The sequence below is a fragment of the Dipodomys spectabilis genome, unplaced genomic scaffold, assembly GCF_019054845.1.
Source record: "Dipodomys spectabilis isolate Male_0828 unplaced genomic scaffold, ASM1905484v1 ptg000288l, whole genome shotgun sequence".
NCBI classification, from domain to species: Eukaryota; Metazoa; Chordata; class Mammalia; order Rodentia; family Heteromyidae; genus Dipodomys; species Dipodomys spectabilis.
The window spans coordinates 4,081,314-4,103,575 of NW_024870965.1; positions in this window are offsets into that span (position 1 = coordinate 4,081,314).

Sequence of the window (22,262 nt, forward strand, 5' to 3'; positions counted from 1 at the left end):
AATTGAAGGGCAAGAACAGGTCATTCTTAATGCATTCTGACTACAAATGAAGGTATAATTTAATTCTGAAAAATGTTATTAAAGCATATAATCAAGCCTGCTACCTCTTATTTGTGTTTGAACAGAAAGAAAAGGCATTAAGTGAGAGTATATCTTTATTACATGTTAAAGACTCATTCCTGAATCCAAACTACTCTCTCTAAATCACATTCTATTTGTTTTCCTCTTTTAAAATTATTCATACTCCCACATTTTCTTCTTCTGAGGGTACCAGTATTTTCTTTGAATTTCAAAGAAGTTTTTTTAAATCATCATAAAGTTTTACAAATCAAATTTTATTTGGACTTAAATCTACTATAACATTGCTGATAACATTTCATGAGTGAATTTAGGTGATAGATAAATAAGAGAGGCAAGCACAAGAAAAAGACAAAAATTAGAAAAAATGTTAGGTACATAATTTAAAATTTGTATCAATGCATTGAACATCTTTTCTAATTTTTTGTCAGTCATGGGGGTTTGAACTCAGAGTCTGGGTACTACCCTTGAGCTTTTTTGTTCAAGGCTCTTCCACTTTGAGCCACAGCTCCACTTCTGGTTTTCTAGTGGTTAATTGGAGATAAGAGTATCCACAGACTTTTTGCCAAGGCTGGCTTCAAACCATGATCCTCAGGTCTCAGCCTCCTGAGTAGCTAGGATTGCAGTTGTGATACACCAGAATACATGTATATTGTATATTTATATATATATGCATTTATATGTGTGCACATGTACACATATGAATTCATGTGTTTATAAATATTTACATATATGTACATATACATCTTTCTTTACATCTATACATCTGTTTGTCTATTACATTTGCATACAGACCCTGATGAAGGAAATAAATATAGTTTTTGTTATAATTCAGTGTGGCAACTATGTCTTATTAAAGCAACATTATGGAAAGTTGGTATTCTCAAGTCAGAGTAGGAAAAACGGATTCTTTTTTGCCAGTAAATTCCAACATGATTAGATTTCACGTGACAGGCAGATTCCAAGGTGGGAAATTTATTTCTTTTTAAACAATACATGAAAATGAGAATAAATTAGAATATCCATCTAGAAATAAAAGACTCTGAGGAACAATGCTTGGACCAAAATTTAAATATCCTATACAGCCTAAAAATAAAATTTCAATGGATAATATAGATTGTATGAACACAGGCAGGGGTGTGTGTGTGTGTGTGTGTGTGTGTGTGTGTGTGTGTGTGTGTGTGTGTGTGTGTGTTTACAATATATATGATACAAAAAAGAAAGTACAGAGATATTTATAGAAAGCATCTGAAAATTCAGCTATTGTTTGAGAGTCACAAACAAAGCAGGACAGTGTGTTAGGCCACCGAAAAGATCTGAAAAGCATAAAACATTTTCAAAGAGAGCGGCAGGCAGTGTCACACCGATAGACTGTTGAAACCTCTTAGGAGAGCGTGGCAATATGAGATGAACTTCTCAGTTCCCTAACTCTGTCTTGATTTGGTGAAATTTCTGCCATTTGCATTAGGAAATATATGGGGATAAATGCTTGGTAACCAGCTCCCCATGTGGACGTTGGTGAATAATATCTATAAATTCACAACCAAGCAGAAGCGAGATGACCAAGATGCTGGGTCAGACTTCCTTCTTCCATCAGCCATGCGAGCAAAACTTCCCAGATGATTCAGACAAAAAGCTCACCCCGCTACCTGCAGACTACGCAGGACAGATCGTATATCCATCTGAACAATTAACAACTGTCATTTTATCACCTGAAGTCAGAACGAACATGAAGTAAGACAACAAATATACCCTTCTCTGTACGGAGGGAGCATTCTTTGCTACACATCTACTCAGTCCAGCAGCTGTTAACACGTACTGTCCAGGGTAGAGTTGTGGAGATTTACAGTAACCACTTATTTCCTAGAATAGTTAAGCTCACAGGGAAAAAGAAAATCGAATAAAGTAATTGTGGAGCTATGAGTGAGTTTTCAACGTCACACATTTCATAGCAAGGCCTGGAATTCCCCTTTCCTCTCGTCCTCTCAGACTGTTTGCCACATTTCTGTAAAGCTTGGTGGTAGATCTTTTCAATTGGTAGAGCTGGGTCTGCCAACCACTGTGTCTGAAAGGATTATCCAAATTAGAGACGTTGTGTGAAGTGTTGCACAATAGTCAGACCCTGAACCTAAGGAATTAAAAGAAAATACTAAATAGTATTGATTCTATCTTGAATACAATGAGTTCAGTATGCAGTTTTTAATATTTGTGCAAAATTTAAGACCATAGGTTGGTCCAAAGCAGTAAATACTCCTCACTGAAGCTGACTGTTCATTGCTCAACTACCTTTCTTTCTTTCTTTTCCTTCCTTCCTTTCTTTCTTCCTTCTTTTCTTTCTTTCTTTCTTCCATTTTTTTTGTCAGTTATGGGGCTTGAACTCAGGGCATGGGTGCAGTCCCTCAGCTCTTCAGCTCAAGGTAAGTGCTCTACCACTTGAGCCACAGTGCCACTTCTGGTTTTCTAGTGGTTTATTGGAGATAAGAGTCTCACTGACTTTCCTGCCCAGGCTGGCTTTGAACTGTGATCCTAAGATCTCAGCTTCCTGAGTAGCTAAGATTATAGGCATGAGCCACCAGCACCAGGCATTCAATTACTTTCTTTACCAATCAGAGGGAATTGAAAACATTCATATCATAAGTATTTAAAAATGATTTTCAAAGTGTACCACAAAAAAGCAAGAATTGTACAAAAGAATACCCAGGCAACTAAAGATTGTGGACCCATTTTGCAACTTCCACTAGTAATAAGCTCTCTATCTACTTTAAATGGTGACAAACACAAACCTTATAGAAATACTATAGTCTTCTACCACAAATCCTTTTTTATGTCAATTAAAACATTCTGAGCTATGCAGCATAGCTATCAGATAGATAACTCCATTCCGAATAATCTCAGTTATCGCAAGTAGTTTAACAGCTCCTCATATAAAAGCCAGAGGCACCAAATAAAAAAAGCAAGGGAAAATACTAAATCACTGAGAGATGCAACAAACCTAGGACTACAGGACTTAAATGGGCAATTAAAAAACTAGAGCAATCAATATTTTCATTGTGAATATTCACTTACTTTTTTAAAAATACCTTCTTTAATTGACTGCATTGTTAGCACAATCTTTTTTTTTTTTTTTTTTGTCGATCATGGGGCTTGGGCGCTGTCCCTCAGCTCTTCAGCTCAAGGCTAGCCCTCTACCACTTGAGCCTCGGCACCACTTCCGGATTTTTCTGTTTATGTTGTACTGAGGGATCAAACCCAGGACCTCACGCATGCAAGGCAAGTACTCTACCACTGAGCCCACCTTCCCAGCCCCTGTTAGCATAATCTTTATGCCATACGAATTTGAGAATATTTTCTCTTGTATCAGATTTCCATATTCCCATTGCAGGTTTATTTCCCAGCCCCCATTTAAAGAAAGTCCAGTTCCCAAAGCTCATCATAGTAATAGGTAGATAAATATTCAAGTTATGCACATGCATTGTAAATTATATGTTGAGATAGCTCAAGGGGCATGGTGAACGTATGGAGAATTCTGGAACCCTTAGCACATGGTCATAGAATGCCATGAATTGATCCTATAAAAGTTGATAAGAGGCCCAATCTAAGAAACTTTTGATTTTCCTGTCTTCCATGATCCATATCTTATCCATTAAGAAGCTAATCCTTGCATCCAAAATGGTATTCATGTTTCATCCCCTGGTACATTCACTGTGCTTCCAAATACTGTGTTTGCTTTCCTTCTGTGTTTGTAACCATTGATTCTTCCTTTCCCCTTTTGCCACCATTAAACTATCCAGGGAAAGTCCATCCTCTCCTAATGAAGCTCATGCAGTGTTTCTTCATCCAGGAAGTGTCGGTGCTGGGGCCACTACCTCATCCCATCTCTGCCCCTTTCTCATCCAGCAGAGGGAAAAAGATTGGTCCTTTGTTTGTCCTCCTTCAAGGACACCACTCCTCTTGTCTAGTTAGTGCAGCACTCTTCCCTCTGACTGACATGCTACCTTAACATCCAAGAGAACCACTCTGTCTTTCACTGCAGGTCTCAGAATAATGATCAATAAATGTAGTCTTTATAAACAGGTCGCGTTGGCTGTACAGAGTCTGTTGATGGATATGAATTCCTTCATCTACCTTTCAGTATCCCCAGCCTTACACTAGAGCTGGGATTTCCATCTGACTTCTGAGTCAGGGTCAGAGGTCACTTTGACCTTTCAAACTTACACAATTAAGGTAAGGAAACAAACAAAATTATGATCACACAACAATACAAAACAATAGCCATTCCTCTCTGGCTTTAAGTTTCTCCTCTGCAGATAAAATGTTGGGGTGGTGAGAACAACGCAGCTGTGTGTTCTCACTAGCACACATGAGGATGTGCAAACTCATGATCATATCTGTAACTACCCTCCCTTAGTTCTAGTTCCATGCTTCTATGCAAAGGGCTAAGACAATGGATACACACTTAAGACAATAGACTCTGGTGAACCTTTGCAGACACATTTGTTAAATAGCTACTAATACTACTTTTCTAGGAAATTGGAATTTGCAATGTCAGCTCTGAGTAGCACGGCCAATTACAGTAATAAGTAGAACTTACGTCTCCACAGCTTTGGATGAATTAATGAAAACATGAAGAATCACAGAGCAACATCACAGATTTATTCAATGAGATTCTTGTGAAAATGCTATGGAAACAGCATGGAATTTTAAACAGAGAAAAAGGCCTGTGTCCATCTGAGCACTATTAAAATGATGGTTTTATTACAGGTTTCTGTCTTTATATGAGTTACAGGTCACACAGGTAGCACATAGGAGTTTTCCTCTCTGATGTCACTATGGAAACGGCCACAATGGATTCTAAACTCAATGACCCTTGATTTTTAACACCTTTATTTTGTGTGTCGAGTTTTCTTTTCTTGCAAATATTCCAATGCAGCATTATGGGGGAAAAAATTCACATGTTCCGCTGTATGTATTAAAGTGGATAGATTTTTTTCTTTTTTTTATTGTGAAAATACTGTACAAGGGGTACGATTACATGGGCAAGATAATGAGTACATTTCTTATCAAGCATTGCAGCCTCCTCCTTTGTTTCCCCTTCCCATCCCTTCCCATCCTCTCCCCGCCCCCCCACAATCTTCCCCATCCCCCCCCCCGCCCCGCATCAAAGTTGTAAAGTGGATAGATTTAATGATAGCAAAAGAAACACTTTGAACCCCGTGTCTATTAAATCTTGACCAACTTTCTTTTCACCTTGCAGTTTTAGGTCTTATTTTTTCCTTTTTCAAAATAATGAATACATTTGGTCCAAGGTATCTAGCACAAGAAGGAATGAATGTGTCAGCCAATAGCAAACAACTCCATCAATAGACAGTCTACTGCAACCTGAACTTTGTAAGAAAGCTAAATTAATAAGCAATATCTGTAGATGCAAGCAACCATTTAAATTTTATTTTCCTTTTTTAAAAAAAACTACAAATAGTGTAGAGAGAGAGAGAGCAAATGAATGGGTCTCTATCACCTGAAAAGGAGAATAGCCAACAGTAATTTGCTTTGTTTTTGGGTCACATGTATAAATAATCTTTTAAAAAGTTCCAGTTTGAAGTTGCTCTGATTCCAAATCACTATCTACTTCCTCCATATGTGTGTGAGTGTGTGTGTGTGTTTGTGTGTGTGTGTGTGTGTGTGTGTGTGTGTGTTCTAGATAGCATTTTCACTGTGATCCTATGTTTCCATATTCTGAATTTTTTATGGCTTATATTACATCATCAAAAACGCTAACATGAGTCACTATTTAAGACTGCCCATTGTTAACTTGTCACAGAGAAGTCTTCCAATTGCTAACTTCATATCAGCAGCCTGTAACATGCAAAATGTCTCTAGGAGCTACAGTGAGTATTGAAAAATTCATATCTGACAGATTTTTAAACTGATTCTTTAATCATGGGCATTCATTGTCATATTTGAGAAAGACCATTTTCTCCATGGAATTATGATGATCAACTTCTTCCCAGAAGATATTTTCAGTGAACTATTAATGTCTGGCACTCATCTGTTACCAGCGGGCGTTGGTGGCTTTAGTACAGGAAAGGCGTACAAGTCAACATGAAATCTTGCAGTAGTTCCAGATACCTTATAATAACTTGGAAGAAATATAAGAGCTGACCTTCAGCTCATTCTCACATCTCTATTAGTATTTCAACTGCACTACAGTCTGTGTAATTCCACTCTATATAGGTCATTTATTTTCGTCTAAAGGAGGCTACATGCTAATTCTCAGTCTTCCTGAAGCATGCTGCAATTGCTTTCATAAGATGTAAATCTTTTGAAGGAAGAACACCAACAGAGAATATTGCGTGTGTGTGTGTTTTTAAGCATCCTCATATAAGAAAGCGCATTAATCATCAGGCTACTCCAGTGTCTGAGAAGCCCTTGCCCTTCCATGCACTCATGTGATAAAGGTCAGTCTCCATGAGGTGGGGTTTGTAAGAGATAATTGGATCCCTTGTGCTCTGAATCTACCAATGGATACATTATTGAGAGAGGCATTCATTATTCCATGGAACCATTGGGAAGAGACAGAATCTAGAAGGTGTGGCAATCTGGTTTGCCTCCTAGGGGAACCTAGTCCCCAGTCCCTCTGCTTGCTGTCTACTTCCTGTTGAGAGCAGAGTGAGCATCCTGGGTCCACCATCTTTGACCCTCCACAGGCTCTGGCTTCCATGTCATATCCCTGCCCAGAAACAAGGTTGTGTTCCTTCAGTCTTTTGTCTCAGTGTCCAACTGATCGATACACTGTCAATTCTCAGGAAGTGAATACAATTGGTATTTGCAATGGTCAAATTTAAAGAGAATTTAAAGTGTTATTCTCAGTAAGTATGGTGGATTTCCTGGGAGTGATTCTAAATTCAATTTATCATGTCATTCAAATACAGCTGACATTGTTTTTATCATTTTCTTAAATAACAATTATTTTTTAGGGCTGGGCATAATAGTGCATGCCTGTATTCCGAAATACATGGGAGTTAGATATCAGGAGGAGTAGAGTTCAGAGTAAGATCAGGCAAAATTTTAGCCAGAACTTCTCCTGACCAACAAGCTTAGCCTAATGATGTATGTCTATAATCTCAGCCATAGGAAAGATATAAATAAGGGGTCACTGTCTTAGACCAGCCCTGAGTGTAAGGTCTGCACAGGGACACCTCCCTCCCTCTTGGCTAAGTTTCCACCCAGTATCTGTTACCTAGGTAACAGGCTGACCTGGAAGCAGTCTCCTTCCCCTCTGCTAGGTCACAGTCTGGGCCACCTCTGGTCACATGCCTCCTATCTGACCTGAGGAGGGTCCCAGGCCCTTCAGTCTGGTCAGCTCTCCTTCACTCACCAGACTGACTCTCTACACACTTAATGCGGTGCTGCAAATCACGCCTGAGCGGTGAAACCCCTTTGAAATGCCTCCTGCGCTCCCTGGAAAGCCAGAGCACCTCATTTTTATGCCATTTTCAGATAGACAGTTTTTGCCACTGCAATGGTAAATGGTCAGAAGCCTGTTTACGTTCAGGCTCTCTTTGCTCTCTCTCTCTGCCAATCATTACCCACTCTCCCTTTCTCTTTTCTACAACACTTTGGCTTGTGCCCTGAAGAGTGCGATGCAGGCTGGGTCCCAGGGATTCCCCCCACCCCCAGGCTCCCTCTCAAAGGCTAGTCATTCTAGGTTTGAAAATTGTCAGAGTTTCCATTTGATTAGGTTTTCTTGTCGTTTTTTTTTTTTTTTTTCAGAAATTCGCCATCTTGAGTTCACCATCTTGGCCAGATGGGTTGGGTTAAGGATTGGGTCTCCTCCGACTCTTAACCTTCCACCAAGCTTACTACTCCACCTACTCTGCAGCTTCCCCCGCGAGGCACCCCAATTTGTGGCCTCCCCAGTGAGGGACACCCCATTTTGCGGCCTCCCCTGTGAGACCCTCCCTTTTGCGGCCTCCCAAGTGAGGTGCACCCCTATTTGTGGCCTCCCGGCTCTGTTTTGCGGCCTACATCATGAGGTGCCCCCTCCTTTGTGGTCTCCCTCTGCGGCCTCTCCTGCAAGGCCCCCTCCCCTGCGAGACCCCTCCTCTGCCTTTGTAGTGGGGGTAGAATCTGAAGTTCCATGTGTGCTATAAGCAATGGACCCTCACTGTGAAAATCTTTAGCTTTCTCTAGCATTGACCAAGTGACAGATGCGCCATCTTGGCATCATGAGAGTTCAGCTGCTATTTCTTACCAAGTCGATTTCACGCCGACCTCAACTTGATTCTGTGTGTGCACGCCTAGAGGTGTATGTCTGTGTCTGTAAACTTGTTATCTGGCATTGTAATCAAGTTATTTGGCTTAACTTGTCTGAGATTCCTGAAGTTTGTTCAGTTTGGGGAGGTAGTTCAGTGCCAGCCAGTCTGCATGCAGTCCAGATCCAGTCCATCTCTTCCAACCTGGAAGACAGACCTCACATCTGCCTAGACCATCCTGACTACCTCCGCCATGGTAAAAGTAGAGTGGAGTCTCGCTTGGCTCCATCACACGCAGCTGATTTGCTGGTGAAAGATTGCTTTGGATTTGTAAAAGCTAAGGCTCTTTCTGTAACTTTGGTTAACTTAAGCACTGTTAGGATTACCAGAAAGAAATCAATACTATATCTGTGCTAAAATTCTCATCACATCTAATGAGTTTTGTCATTTTAGAATATTTGTTGGTCAATTCTTGATAAGGACCAGGTAAGCTCTACTTATTCTACTTGATCTCCTTGTTGCGTTAATTGGAAATAATAAAGGGCTTTTTTGTGGCAAAGATTTCAGTTCAAAGCCAGCCAGGGCTGAAAAATCCCTAAGACTCCATCTCCCAACTAACCTGCATAGAGCCAGGCTGGAAGTATGGCTCAAGACTCATCTCTAACCAGCAAACACTGCAAGTGGTACTATAACTCAAAGTGGTTCAGTGCTAGCCTTGAGCAGAAGTACTCAGGGACAGTGCCCAGGCCTTGAGTTCAAACCTCCTTGAATACCAACTGGGACAAGCCATCCCAGCAACAAGCACCTAGACTCAGCCAGTCTGGGGGACAAGGGACCGTGGAGAGGAGTAAGAGATGATGTCATATCAGCCACTTTGTCCCTGCCTTTTCAAAATTAACCAGAGCCAAGAGGTCAACAGAAGTCAGAAGTAAGAAGCCTGCCCATCTAATGTCCAACCTGTCTACCTTTCAACTGGACAGGAATTCATAGTCTTGCCTTTGTTACCTGACTTCTCTATCTAGTTGCCAAATGTCAGAAGTAGCTAGGGACATTTCTACCAACATTTTCAGCCTCAAGTCTTTCCAGTTTCCATTTATTTGCTCTTTAGTATTTTTTTTTCAGTCCATCAGTGCCTCATGAGACTTCTCCAGACTTCATCCAAGAGACTTGCCTCCTCCAGACTTCATCTAAGGACTCACGCCCACAAGTGAGAGCTGCTGCCTGCTGCCTTCTCCCAGAGGGGGCCACTTCTCAGCCTTTTACCCCTACTATTGATGCCCCTTGCCAGCAGGAAGTAGCCAGAGAGAATCTTCACCTTTTCTCATAATTATCAAAAGGCTGGAATGTAAGGTCTGAACAGGGACACCTCCCTCCTTCTTGGCTAAGTTTCCGCCCAGTATCTGTTACCTAGGTAACTGCCAGACCTGGAAGCAGTCTCCTTTCCCTCCTGCTAGGTCACAGCCTGGGCCACCTCTGGTCACATGCCTCCCATCTGACCTGAGGAGGGTCCCAGACTCTGAGGTCACATAAGACTCAGTGTGGCCACACCTTTCTGCCACCTGGCCACACCTCTTCCTGTCCCTGGCCTAGATAAATCCTGGCCCAGAGGTGGGTCCCCCCTCTTCCTTTTTAGCCATGCCTCTCCACCATGCATGGCGGGGGCAGCAGTTTGGTAAATAAACTTCTTTTCCTGCCTGAATAGCGTGTGGTGTTCTCTTCATTGGCTACCTAATGAAACCTACCTATTTAATATACCTTACACTGAGTAAAAGTCTTAAAAACCTATCATAAACCAACAATAATAATAACAACAAAACAAGACGAAAGGAGTAGCCTAAGAGGCGCAGTGGCTGCTTAGCAAGCACAAATGTCCAATCTGGTCCCAAACATAACCAAGTACATTTGTTATTTGTATATATTTTTTAATTAAACCATAATAACATGTTGCACTAAAGCATCCGGTGCTATGTTTCTAGAGAAAAGAGGAAAGAGTTGATTGCAGGCTTGTGTTTTTAACATGATTAAGAATACCACAAAATGTTTGGATCCTTTTTTGTAAATGTATGTATGAAAGAAAAAGAAGTGTCTACTAGAAGTGGGCATATATCTATCTATGTATGTATCTATCTATGTATCTATCTTTTTAGGTATCTATCTATCTATCTATCTATCATCTATCTATCTATCTATCTATCTATCTATCTATCTATCTATCTATCTATCTATCATCTATCTATCATCTATCTATCTATCTAGTTTCTTAGGCTATGAAGATAGGTCTTTTCACTAATACAGCTGCACAGATGGAATGGGCAGCCTGAATCCCAGATGACTTCAGGCTCCACCCAGAGCCGATTAGGTAAGGGGGAGAAAACCCAAGACACTACAGCCCAATTGCTTTCCTTGAGAGGGGCCTTTGGAAATGGGCTGTAGAAGCTTCGAGGTCTAACCCTGGAGGACTGGAGGTACATACACCTGTGAGCTGAAGACCAGGGAATAAAATGGGAGTGACACAAAACCTTCCAAAAAGGCCAGGCATCCTCTCCTCCGGCCTCCAACAAAAGGAGACAGACAGAGGTAGAAGGCCAGTCCTTGTGGGGTCTCATGAATTTCTGCTCTTAAATTCTGAGTAATCCCTGCACAGTTAGGTCAATCTGCCCTTAATGCCGTTAACACGCCTTATTTTCCTTTTCTGTTAAGTCTTATATACAAGACTTAAGAAAATGCAAATGCAAACATGCTTCCCGGCATTGGACTGGTTATATAGTTGAATTCAAGGTCAGGTCTGACTCCTTCCAAACAGAATGCTGTTAAATGCTGCTGTGTTTCAGGGCCCTTTCTACACAGTACTAGAAAATGAGCACTTTTCAACTCTTCATGCATTTGGAAAGATTCAGAGCCTGGCCACGTTTACTTTGGCAACAAAACAAGATGGAGGCTTTCGAGAGCAGATTTTCTTGGAGTGGGCTGTATCTCTCGTGATGCCATATTGATATCTGTGAATTTAATATTGCAAATTTAGTCTCATTCTGATTTTTTTTAACTTACCCTCGATAATCAGCCCCAACACCTGCCACATTAGAGTCTCACACACCTGTTTCTTAACACTGTCCTTCAGTTTGGAAAACCATAAAGACAGACATAAACAAAAAGCATATTTTAAATCGCATTTGTTTTCACAAGCATCTAAGACATGTAGTAGGACGCTAGACTCCCAGTTTACCTAAGATAGGAAACCTGTTTAAGGAAAAAAAATGTGTGGGTTTGGTTGTGCTTAATTCAGTTTTCATATTTCAACTGTTCGTGCCACCCCTCTCTTTGCTAGTCTGGGTATATACATAGTTAATCACTGCGATGATGAATTCAAGGCAGCCTATGGCAGGCACTGGCAGATCACACACATACCCTGTGGAATTCTGGAATCTGCCGCCTTTCACCGAAGAAATTGCTTCAAGGCTGTGTTTCCTGATTTGATTACCCCGCATTTTACAGTGCTGTGCACCACGCATCCAGGGAGCAATTGCTTGCATTTGTCTCCTCTACTTTAAACGTATTAGATGTCTTTGAAGCATTTGAACCCTCTCGTTGAAAAATGTGGTGCAGAGCACAGCCCAAGGCAAGGATGGGTGGATATATAATTACCCTGCTGGAAACCCCATCCGGCTCTGAAAAACAGATTTATTTCCTTTCTCATTATTCCCACAACCTCTGCTGTGCTGTACGGCTTCATCGGTGGAAATGAGAAATGGTGTGACACTACTGTAAGCATTTTTGGAATACCCAGATCGGAAGAAAGCAACTTACCAGACGGGACAACTTCTAGTTAGGAAGAATCATGAATTTTTAAGCAAGCGGTGGCTAGAGAGATCCTTGCAAGCGAGGACACAGACCACTGCAATGCACTGAGGAATTTTAAGCAGGAAATTGTGCTGCTATACAGATGCTTTTTAGGAAGATTCTTCCCGAGGATCCCGGAATCAGACTGCCCAAATGCTGCACTGTAGTGTATTAGCTATTTCAAAAATCAGAGTCTACTAATATCAGAACATTGATTTGGAAAAATTTACCCTCAGCTGTGTTTCCTTTGAGGTTTTACTTGAGTCTAAAGAGTGAGTCTTTCTCTTAGGTCTAGATTTAATTTGTTTATCCTGTTCCCTTCCAACTATTGGAAAGAAGACTTCTGTTTATTACAATAAAAAGTAGTAGCCCAAACTCTTTGCAAACAAGAAAATACCGTGGCAATGTTTTCACTTTTGCCAACATTTTGGAGGAAATTGGAAGACACACGTGTGTGCGCATGTATGTATATGATAAATATAATATTTAACATATATATAATAGAAGTTATATGATATTGTGTATATAATAAGTTATGTAATCTATATAAATTGCTATATATGAATGTATACACACACAGAGAAAGAGAGAGAGAGAGAGAGAGGGAGGGAGATCACCAAAAATCAAACAGGTGTTGGCTAAACCAGACACAAAATTGGATATAAGCAACAGATTTTCCCTTTCAATACAGTAGATCAAATAGCAACATTCAATAAGTTGGAAGGTTATCAGCCCATACCAGAGCGCTCTGCCCTGAATGCATATATGTGAGTATGCTGATAAATGCACATGTTATGTAGGTAAAAATACAAATATGCATTTATGAATTTATGGCAGAAAGTAATATATAATCATTCTGGGGAAATAATGTGAGGTAACATAATACTTCTGACATCAGGTGATTTCAAGATGGTTGTAATAATTAAAGCAGGATAAGGAGTCATAATATGGAAAGATCTGGGCAAAAGAAAAAAGTTAAAAATGAATTATCTGAGAAACAATCTTATCGCATCTATACTGCTTAGAAATAATGGTTTTTCTAGGTGTAGTTAAGACCCTGACTGTGACCTCTCAGAATGACATGGGAGCAATGGAGTTTCCTTCAAAATTAAAAAAAAAAGTCAATCAAAAATAAAACCACCAAAATATTTTTATTACTCTCTGGACTTGTGAGTAATAAAAGATAAATAAAAAACAAGAAGCTTTCATGCAGCATAAAGTTTGTGTTCAATATTTTACTGGAAAGAAAGCTTTGTTTTCCCTGTGAATACCAGCTCTGAAAATGTTCTCCATGTACATGTGTCCATTTTCTTCCATGTCACATACTTTATCTGCTCTTTCACATAATGACGTTGCTGTGCTTGCCTAGCAATTTCCCAAAGACTGAAAGTCTTCAACACCAATCATTTAGTTGCTCACATGATGAAGACTGGATGGCCAAAGCCAAGGCACAAGCAGTTGGTATCGTCTTAGGCCTGCTCACATCGGCTGTAAGTGCCCTCTTTCCCGGTGGTCCCACAAGCTCTTATTCTGCATGTGACCTGGCTGTGTAGATTATTTGGGGTGTGCCATTGTGTTTTGTGAAAAGAACAGTAGCCACGTTAGATTACAACACACACCAATGGCTCCATCTCACCCTAATTAAATGTCTATTTACACTCTAAGGTATAGGACGTCAACACATAATTTAGGAAAATACAATTCAGCCTACTACACCATTGCATTTCCCCAAGATTTGTAGTTTTATTTTCAAAAAACAAAGACCTATAATATGTCTTATATCCTTCTATACATTTTCTAAAATCCTACCATACCATTGCACTTTCATCCACAAATTTATATGTTTTTGAAGCCCCAGAAAATATTTTCAAATAAGGCAAAAATATTAACACACTTCATTTATGTACAGGTACTTATGTGTGAATTATTTTCTGTATCCAATATATTAACTATCAACAAGAATAGAAAATACAATGTCTGATTGTCTCCTGCATTAGTTTATGGTGGCGGGGTATGAGTGCAGATCTTACAGAGTAGGTGTGGATCTATTCATATACAAGCATACACATATGTAATAGAGAACAAGAAAGACAAAATGATATTTCATGTATGTTCCATTTGAAGATATCAATATCAATAAAATAAGCATGTTCCATTATTCTAAGTGAAGCCATAATCATTTTTTATTAACTATTATTTAGAAGTTGATTTTTCCTACCAGAGAAAAGTACTCTCTCCTTAATGCTTTAAAATAAATGATATGAAAGTCATTATTTCAGAAAGGAAAAAGCAGACAGGAATATTTAACCCTGGGCTCAAATTGATCACCTCTGTCTTAATCAGCTCTTTGAGAAATTAACTCTATTTCTTTGAGAATAATTCTTAATTCTGCATTGTATATTTGATTTCAGTAGTTTTTTTAAAATGTATCAGTTATTTGATCTATCAAACCTGTTATTTTGCCCAAATTCTTATAGGATCTGTTTAGAAATATTTCGGTAAACGTTTTTAAATGGAAGAAGAAGAAAACTTTCAGAAAGCTGCAGACAACTGAGAAAAAGCTCCTAGCAGGACAAAGCATGGAGACAACATCTTGGCAATGCACAGGAGAGATGAGTTTGGTTAACGGCAGCCTTGCCCCAGGCACTCCCTGACAAGGCCGGGAAGAGGGAATAAATGTGAGCATGACCTTGGTCTCTGCTCTCTTCCTCCTGCATATTTCTTAAGCATTAAACCAGGGAGATATTGGAATCTCACAGGGAATGGACTTCAGAACTTACAACACTTATGAAGCCTTTTATTATCAGGAAATAAATGCAGGGTCAGGAAGATCATGCTGCAAATTTTCAGGGGAAAGAAAGCCAAATAGGTCATTAAAAAAATCAATCACTCTCTAACCTTTAACTTTTACTGAGAAGCAACACATATTTCAGTTGGCTTTTTCTTATCATTTTCATATATATATATATATATATATATATACACGTACAGATATAGGTAAATATATAAATATAAATATATATTTTATATATAACATATAATACACAGCATATAATATAAATATATAACATATATATATACTATAAATAACTATATAATGCATGATAGTTATAATATATCTCAGAATATGATGCAGGCAGTGCGGCAAAAAGGAAGCTATGGGGGAGCTATGGCCTCTGCAACCTCAGAATCCACTCTGTCAGCTGCTCCTTCCCCCACTGAAATTCTTTTGCAATACCACCAACTGGAGGAGGAAGAGGGGAAGGGAGGAAGGAAGGGAGAAAGAGGAGAAGGAGAAGGAGGGGAAAAAAGAGGGAGGAGAAGGAAGGGAAGGAGGAGGAGAGAAAGGCCTCACAATGCATAACCACGTATGACCTCACAATGTGTAACCACGTATGGCCTTACAATGCATAACCACGTATGACCACACAATGTGTAACCATGTATGAATCACAGCGTGCAAACATGTATGACCTCACAATGTATAACCATGTATGACCTCACAACACACAAACATGTATGATCTCACAATGCATAATCATCTATGACCTCACAGTGCATACCATGTATGACATCACAATGCATAACCACGTATGATCTCACAACACATAGCCATGTATGAATCACAACATGCAAACATGTATGGTCTCACAATGCATAATCATGTATGAACTCACAGTGCATAACCATGTATGACATCACAATGCATAACCACGTAGGACCTCACAATGTGTAACCATGTATGAATCACAGCATGCAAACATGTATGATCTCACAACGCATAACCATGTATGACCTTACAATGCATAACCATGTATGAATTACACCGTGCAAACATGTATGATCTCACAATGCATAACCATGTATGATCTCACAACACATAACCATATATGGACTTACAATGCATAACCACGTATGACCTCACAATGTGTAACCATGTATGAATCACAGTGTGCAAACATGTATGACCTCACAATGCATAACCATGTATGAATCACAACACACAAACATGTATGACCTCACAATGCATAATCATGTATGACCTCACAGTGCATACCATGTATGACATCACAATGCATAACCACCTATGACCTCACAACACATAACCATGTATGAATCACAACACGCAAACATGTATGGTCTCACAATGCATAATCATGTATGAACTCACAGTGCATAACCATGTATGACATCACAATGCATAACCACATAGGACCTCACAATGTGTAACCATGTATGACCTCACAACATATAACATGTATGACCTCACAATGCACAATCATGTATGGCCTCACAATGCATAACCACGTATGACCTCACAATGTGTAACCATGTATGAATCACAGCGTGCAAACATGTATGACATCACAATGCATAACCATGTATGACCTCACAACATATAACATGTATGACCTCACAATGCACAATCATGTATGGCCTCACAACGGGTAAATATGTATGACCTCACAATCCATAATCATGTATGAATTCACAATATGTAAACATGTATGACCTCACAATGCATACCATGTATGACCTTACAACACATGTAAGCGGGTATAGCCTATTCTAATGTCAGTAGCTTAGCACCTACTCAGTGAGTAGATTTTCAGGGTCTTTGGTGCTCTTTCCAGAGGGAGTTTTTTCTCGATAGGTAGCAGCCATTACCAGGGAGACTCCTCCAATGCTGGCTGTGAGATTAATTGGCTTGTTTGGTTTGTTTCTAAGTCAGAAAAAGGGATGTGAAGACTCTGGAGATGACTTCAGTCCCATAATCCTAGAAAAACCGAGAGATTGCATGCCGCTGAACTGACAACAGCAAAACAAAAAGTTGTAAGTATCACACTTTGCACACACACTATTGCCTCAGTGCTTCCGTAAGGAAATTCAACTAGGTAATCTGACTTTCCCGCACACGCACGCACACTTCAGATGCTTGCTTGACCACGGTAGTTTTTTTCCAGTAAGAAAGGGTCATGTTCTTCCTTTCCAACAAAGCCTCTTTGCTTTTCCTCCAGAGAAGAGTCTGCAGCTACAATGTTACCTGATCCAGTCATAGTGTTTACACACAGCAGATGCTGTCAGAACTGTAAACTACGACGTGAAAATTAAAATGCATCACCACATGTGAGCAATGTTGCTGGAGCTCTGCTGCAAAAATCAAACCCAAAGTTAAACACAGCATATGCCTTATTTCAACAAAGCGAATGGGTGCTTACAGAAGGAAAGCACTTGCGTTCTCCACTTTCTCTGTGAAAAAGAATTATGGTTATTTTTAATAACATTGGATTCCTCATGACAGAAAGAAAATGGATCCAGGTTCACACCTGTGATTCTCAGGAAACTGAGATCTAAGGATCATGGTTTGAAACCAGCCCAGGCAGGAAAGTCTTTAAGACTTATTTCCAGTTAACCAGCAATGAGTCAGAAGTGGACTTGTGGCTCAAGTAATAGAACACTAGACTTAAGTGAAAAAGCTGAAGGACAGAACCCAGGCCCTGAGTTCAAGCCACGGTTCCAGCACCATAAGAAGAAAAAAGAGAGAAAGGGGGGAGGGAGGAAGGGAAGGGGACAGAAAGAAAGAGAGAGAGAGAGAGAGATGGAGACAGGAGGGAGGAAGGAAGGAAGGAAGGAAGGAAGGAAAGAAGGAAGGAAGGAAGGAAGGAAGGAAGGAAGGAAGGAAGGAAGGAAGGAAGGAAGGAAGGAAGGAAAGAAGGAAGGAAGGAAGGAAGGAAGGAAGGAAGGAAGGACGGACAGACACATATCTGTCTGTCTGCCTTCCCATAGACTCTTTAGCATATATCATATACCCTTAACACATTTTTCAGAAGGTATAATAGCAGTCTTATGAAAAGATAACAAGAGTTTAAGGAACAAGTTGCCTTTTAAGCTAGGAACAGTATGGAATGAGACAACAGAAAGTCTCTAACTCATTCTGCCTGTTCTTTCCTTACCAGACAAACCATACTAGTTAAATGTATGTCTAATTTTTATGATAATGAGATTCTTTATATACAGAACATACAATAAAAAATACAAGAATAAAAGTACCAAAATGCAGATATTAAGCATCTCAGAAAGAGAAAACATACATCATGCAATTTTCCCAAAATGTATATATATATAAATCTATAGATATGGATCTATCTGTAGATATCTATACTATTATAGATCTAGATATATATATATGTGTGTGTGTGTGTGTGTGTGTGTGTGTGTGTGTGTGTGTGTAGCTGTAAATAGTTGTACCTGTATCTCTAAATCTATATCTCTATATCTATAGCTATCTATATATGTGTCTCTCTCTATATGTCTATATATCTCTCTATGTATCTATATATGTCTATATATAGATATCTAAAGAGTGCTATAGGTATATATGAGAAGGGATTACATATAATTGATAGATAATATAGATACATAGATATTTATGAGAAAAGATTATATAAGAAAAGATATAAATGTATGTATATATGTATACACATCACACATGCATATATATAAACTTCTCTCATCTTTGAAGGAGTTGGGAATAGATACCAGAGCCTTTGAGTTTCTAGGAAAGGGCAAAACTCCTCAGCTTCTCCTCTAGCTAATTAATTAACAGGTTTAGGGTTTATCTTTATTGGAGATTCTACAGATGTGTCCATGAATTCATATTAACTTCTGGCTGAAAATTCACTACTCTAAATCTAGGTACATAGACAATGAAAATATTCCAAAAGACATATAGATTATACTGTGTCGATGTCTAGTCAAATATACTGAATTCCTACCATTGAGATCAAAAGTATTTTATCATCTATATGTTGTTATTGCTTCCAGATGGCTGGAGTTTTGCCCATTTTGTTTCCCTAGCTACCTAAATCTAATGGACATATTTGGAAGATTGCTTATAGTTCTTACATTGGACCATTAGTTGATTTCAAACAAATACCAATCACCTGGAAAATTCTGTCATTACTGTTTTGTCTCAGTTCTGGAATCTAGTCAGATTTTAGGAATGGTTATGATAGACAACATTTTCAAACGTTTTAAAACACTTGAGAAAGGTGCTGTCACTTTTGAATGATGGAATGAGTATTTAGGCAGCTTTCTTGAAGTATCTAAAAATGTATTCTAAGATCTACATGTGTGTCAGCTCATGATTAAGCCATAAAAGTTAAAATTGCATCCCGGTGAATGCATTTTTTGGTAGTCCATCAGCTAGACACATAAACTATTTGCAAATCCAGAGCAAGTGCAAGACCAAAGGGAGCCGAGACAAGAAGTCTTCTTGATGGAAGGGAAGCCCAAGCCCCCTGGAGGAGGTTAGAACTTCCAGGGTCTCAGTGAGGCGGTCCTGTCCTTTGGTAAATAAACAAATCCTGTCAGAAATCAGGAGACAGAAAATCACAGCTGAAGTTTGTCCTTTCTGGCTGACATATGAATCGTCATGAGTAGCCAACAACTAGAAATATGATGAACAAAAGCAGATAGCCAGACTATTTCTACCTGGTGAACAGAATAACACATTTTTTACTATACTAACTTTACCTTACCATTTGAAGATGGCATAATCAAGCTATACTATAGCTGTGCAGTTGTCTGCAAACGGGTGTGAGGTTGTAAAAGGCACGCAAATGAAAGGAAAATCCTGATGAGAAATGCAGTGGAAAAGCCATCATTTTCAAATGAAGTGAAAAGTTGAGGACACTGAGTTAGCCTAAAAACGTCTCTGGACAAAGATGGGCAGGAAGACTGCAAACGCATGGTTCAATGAGGAATTGAGTCCCCGCTATTCTAGGTAAAGGGCTATGTGTGTCCTCGCACACGTGATGATGGTGAGCTGACGCAGCAGGGTGAAAGAAATGGCCGGATGGACTCGAGGGCTAGCCACTGAGAAAGTGTCCCACGCAGAAACCATCCCCACCGACGGCCACATCCAGCATCATTTTGTAATTGATTATCCTGTAGTTCACACAAGTTTAAACATCTAAATCGATGGCTAGTGCTTCCAGCAGAAAGTACCAGAAGACTTATTGTTTTATATAAAATAAGGATAAGAATGATACATTATGAATTCATAGTATAAGTCCCATAATTTAAAGAAAAGTAGAAACATTTTATCAGAAAATGTGTTTTCAAGAAAATAGTTATATAAGAAAGGTAAATCTGAAGGCAAATCAACCTCAATCAAGAAAAACAATTAATTGTTAATGATAATTGTCCCTAAGTAGGAAGTACAAAATGATTGATAAATCAGAGGATAATAAATAAATGATAATTAATGTAACAACTAATAATCATTGTTTTTCATTAATTAATGGAAAACAAGGCAGGAAGATTGCAAATTCCACATCATCTTTGCACAGATCCACAGGAGATTGATGATTTACATGCATGGTTTGGTTCACATACAAACAAAATCAGATGATGTAACATGTATTGTATACTCTATAGATACTGTACTGCTGTTAGATATACAGACGTTATTTCCTATAAAGTGCTTCTCTTTCTGTGTTACCCTAAACATGTACCCCATGTCTTCAATATCATTCTCCTGAACGTTTTTTTCAATCAACTTTTTGAAAACTGTCCTTGGGCGGATATTATCTTTCAAGAGAGCATTCCGCTTTAGAGTTAATTTGAGACCAAGAAATCACAAGAAACAAGGTCAGATTCGAAGAAGAAAATAAACTCAAGCACAAGCAATCACTAGGTTTACTAAAGACGAAGTAGAGCATAAGAAACACGGAACGTCAATGATCTGGCCGCACATCACAGGAAGTCATGAGAAGCTGGAAATGGGTTCAGGAGGCTGGAGCGTATTCAGACTCTCCGGGGCCACACGCCCAGTCCCTGCCTCCCACTCGCCCTTGCCATGTCCTGCTTTCTCTTCCCCCAACTTCCCGCAGTCCCCTTTGTCCCGCTTACCCATCCGCCAGTGGCTCACGTGGCCTAATTGTTCGATGTGCGCCTATCCCCTTCCAAACTTTTGGACTCTCTACACACCGACGATGCAGCTACTTTTGTAGCAACACACGGGTATATAAATAGGATGAGCTCAAGCAATGATTGCCATGCCTGTTAGATAGCTCTCCACACAAAAAGAAGTAAACCCCGAGCTAATGCCGTGGGGTGCAGAGTAAGGGGAAAAGGGGGAGAAATGACACAAATAAGCCTAAAACGCATACAACTGTCAGAGAAGTGTCCTGGATTTTGTAAGAAAACACAGTCTCTGTGAATTAGAAACACAAAGCTACAAGCACAAAGGTAGATTTCCCACTAGATGGGGTAAACATGGTAAAGGTAACAGAAACAGACAAAAAACATTGCTGTGCATCGCAAAAGTGGAAGCAAGGCAGCCGGTGCTGGAGTTGGGTCTGGCTTGCTTTTACCCCATTCTATCCACAGTGCTCCGTGCCTGGCTGGGTCAGGTCCACCTCCCTCCCCAGCCCTCAGCCGCAACTTTAGGCCCATTGGTGAGCTCCAAGCCCTCTCCCAGTCCCTAACCCCAATTTTTCTGCATCACGGTCATAAAAAGTAGGTGGATGGGTTTTTAAGAAGTGCATCTGCTTGTGAGTTTTCTGCAAGAGCCTCATGCTGATGTATTCTCCTAAAGTTGAGTTGAGAGAAGGTATCAGAGCTGCATTTGCAGTGTCCTCACACAGCCTTGTTCATTTAGCCGTTTGTTTATCTCCAAAATGTCTGTGGGAACCACTTTACAAGTTTCAGAGGAAGATAATCACGGAAGAAATGGCAAGAACATTTGCTTTCAATCATCTTCTTCTTTACAGGGATATTAAAAGAAAGCACCCTCTCACAGTGACATTAGAATCTAGTGTTTATTCCTCTGACTTCTTCATAAGCTTGAAAAAATGCACTCTGACTTCACAAAACCGTCATCGCTCAGAAGGTTAAATGTAAGCTTGTTCATCTGAGTTCAGAACAGATTAGACTTTTAAATACCTATCATCCTCAGATTATGATACCAGTGTTCATGGCTTATTCTATCAACTTTATTCTCTCTCTCTACATGTATATGTGCGTATATATAATACACATGTGTATACACATGCTCATGCATATTGACACACACATGTATATTAATGT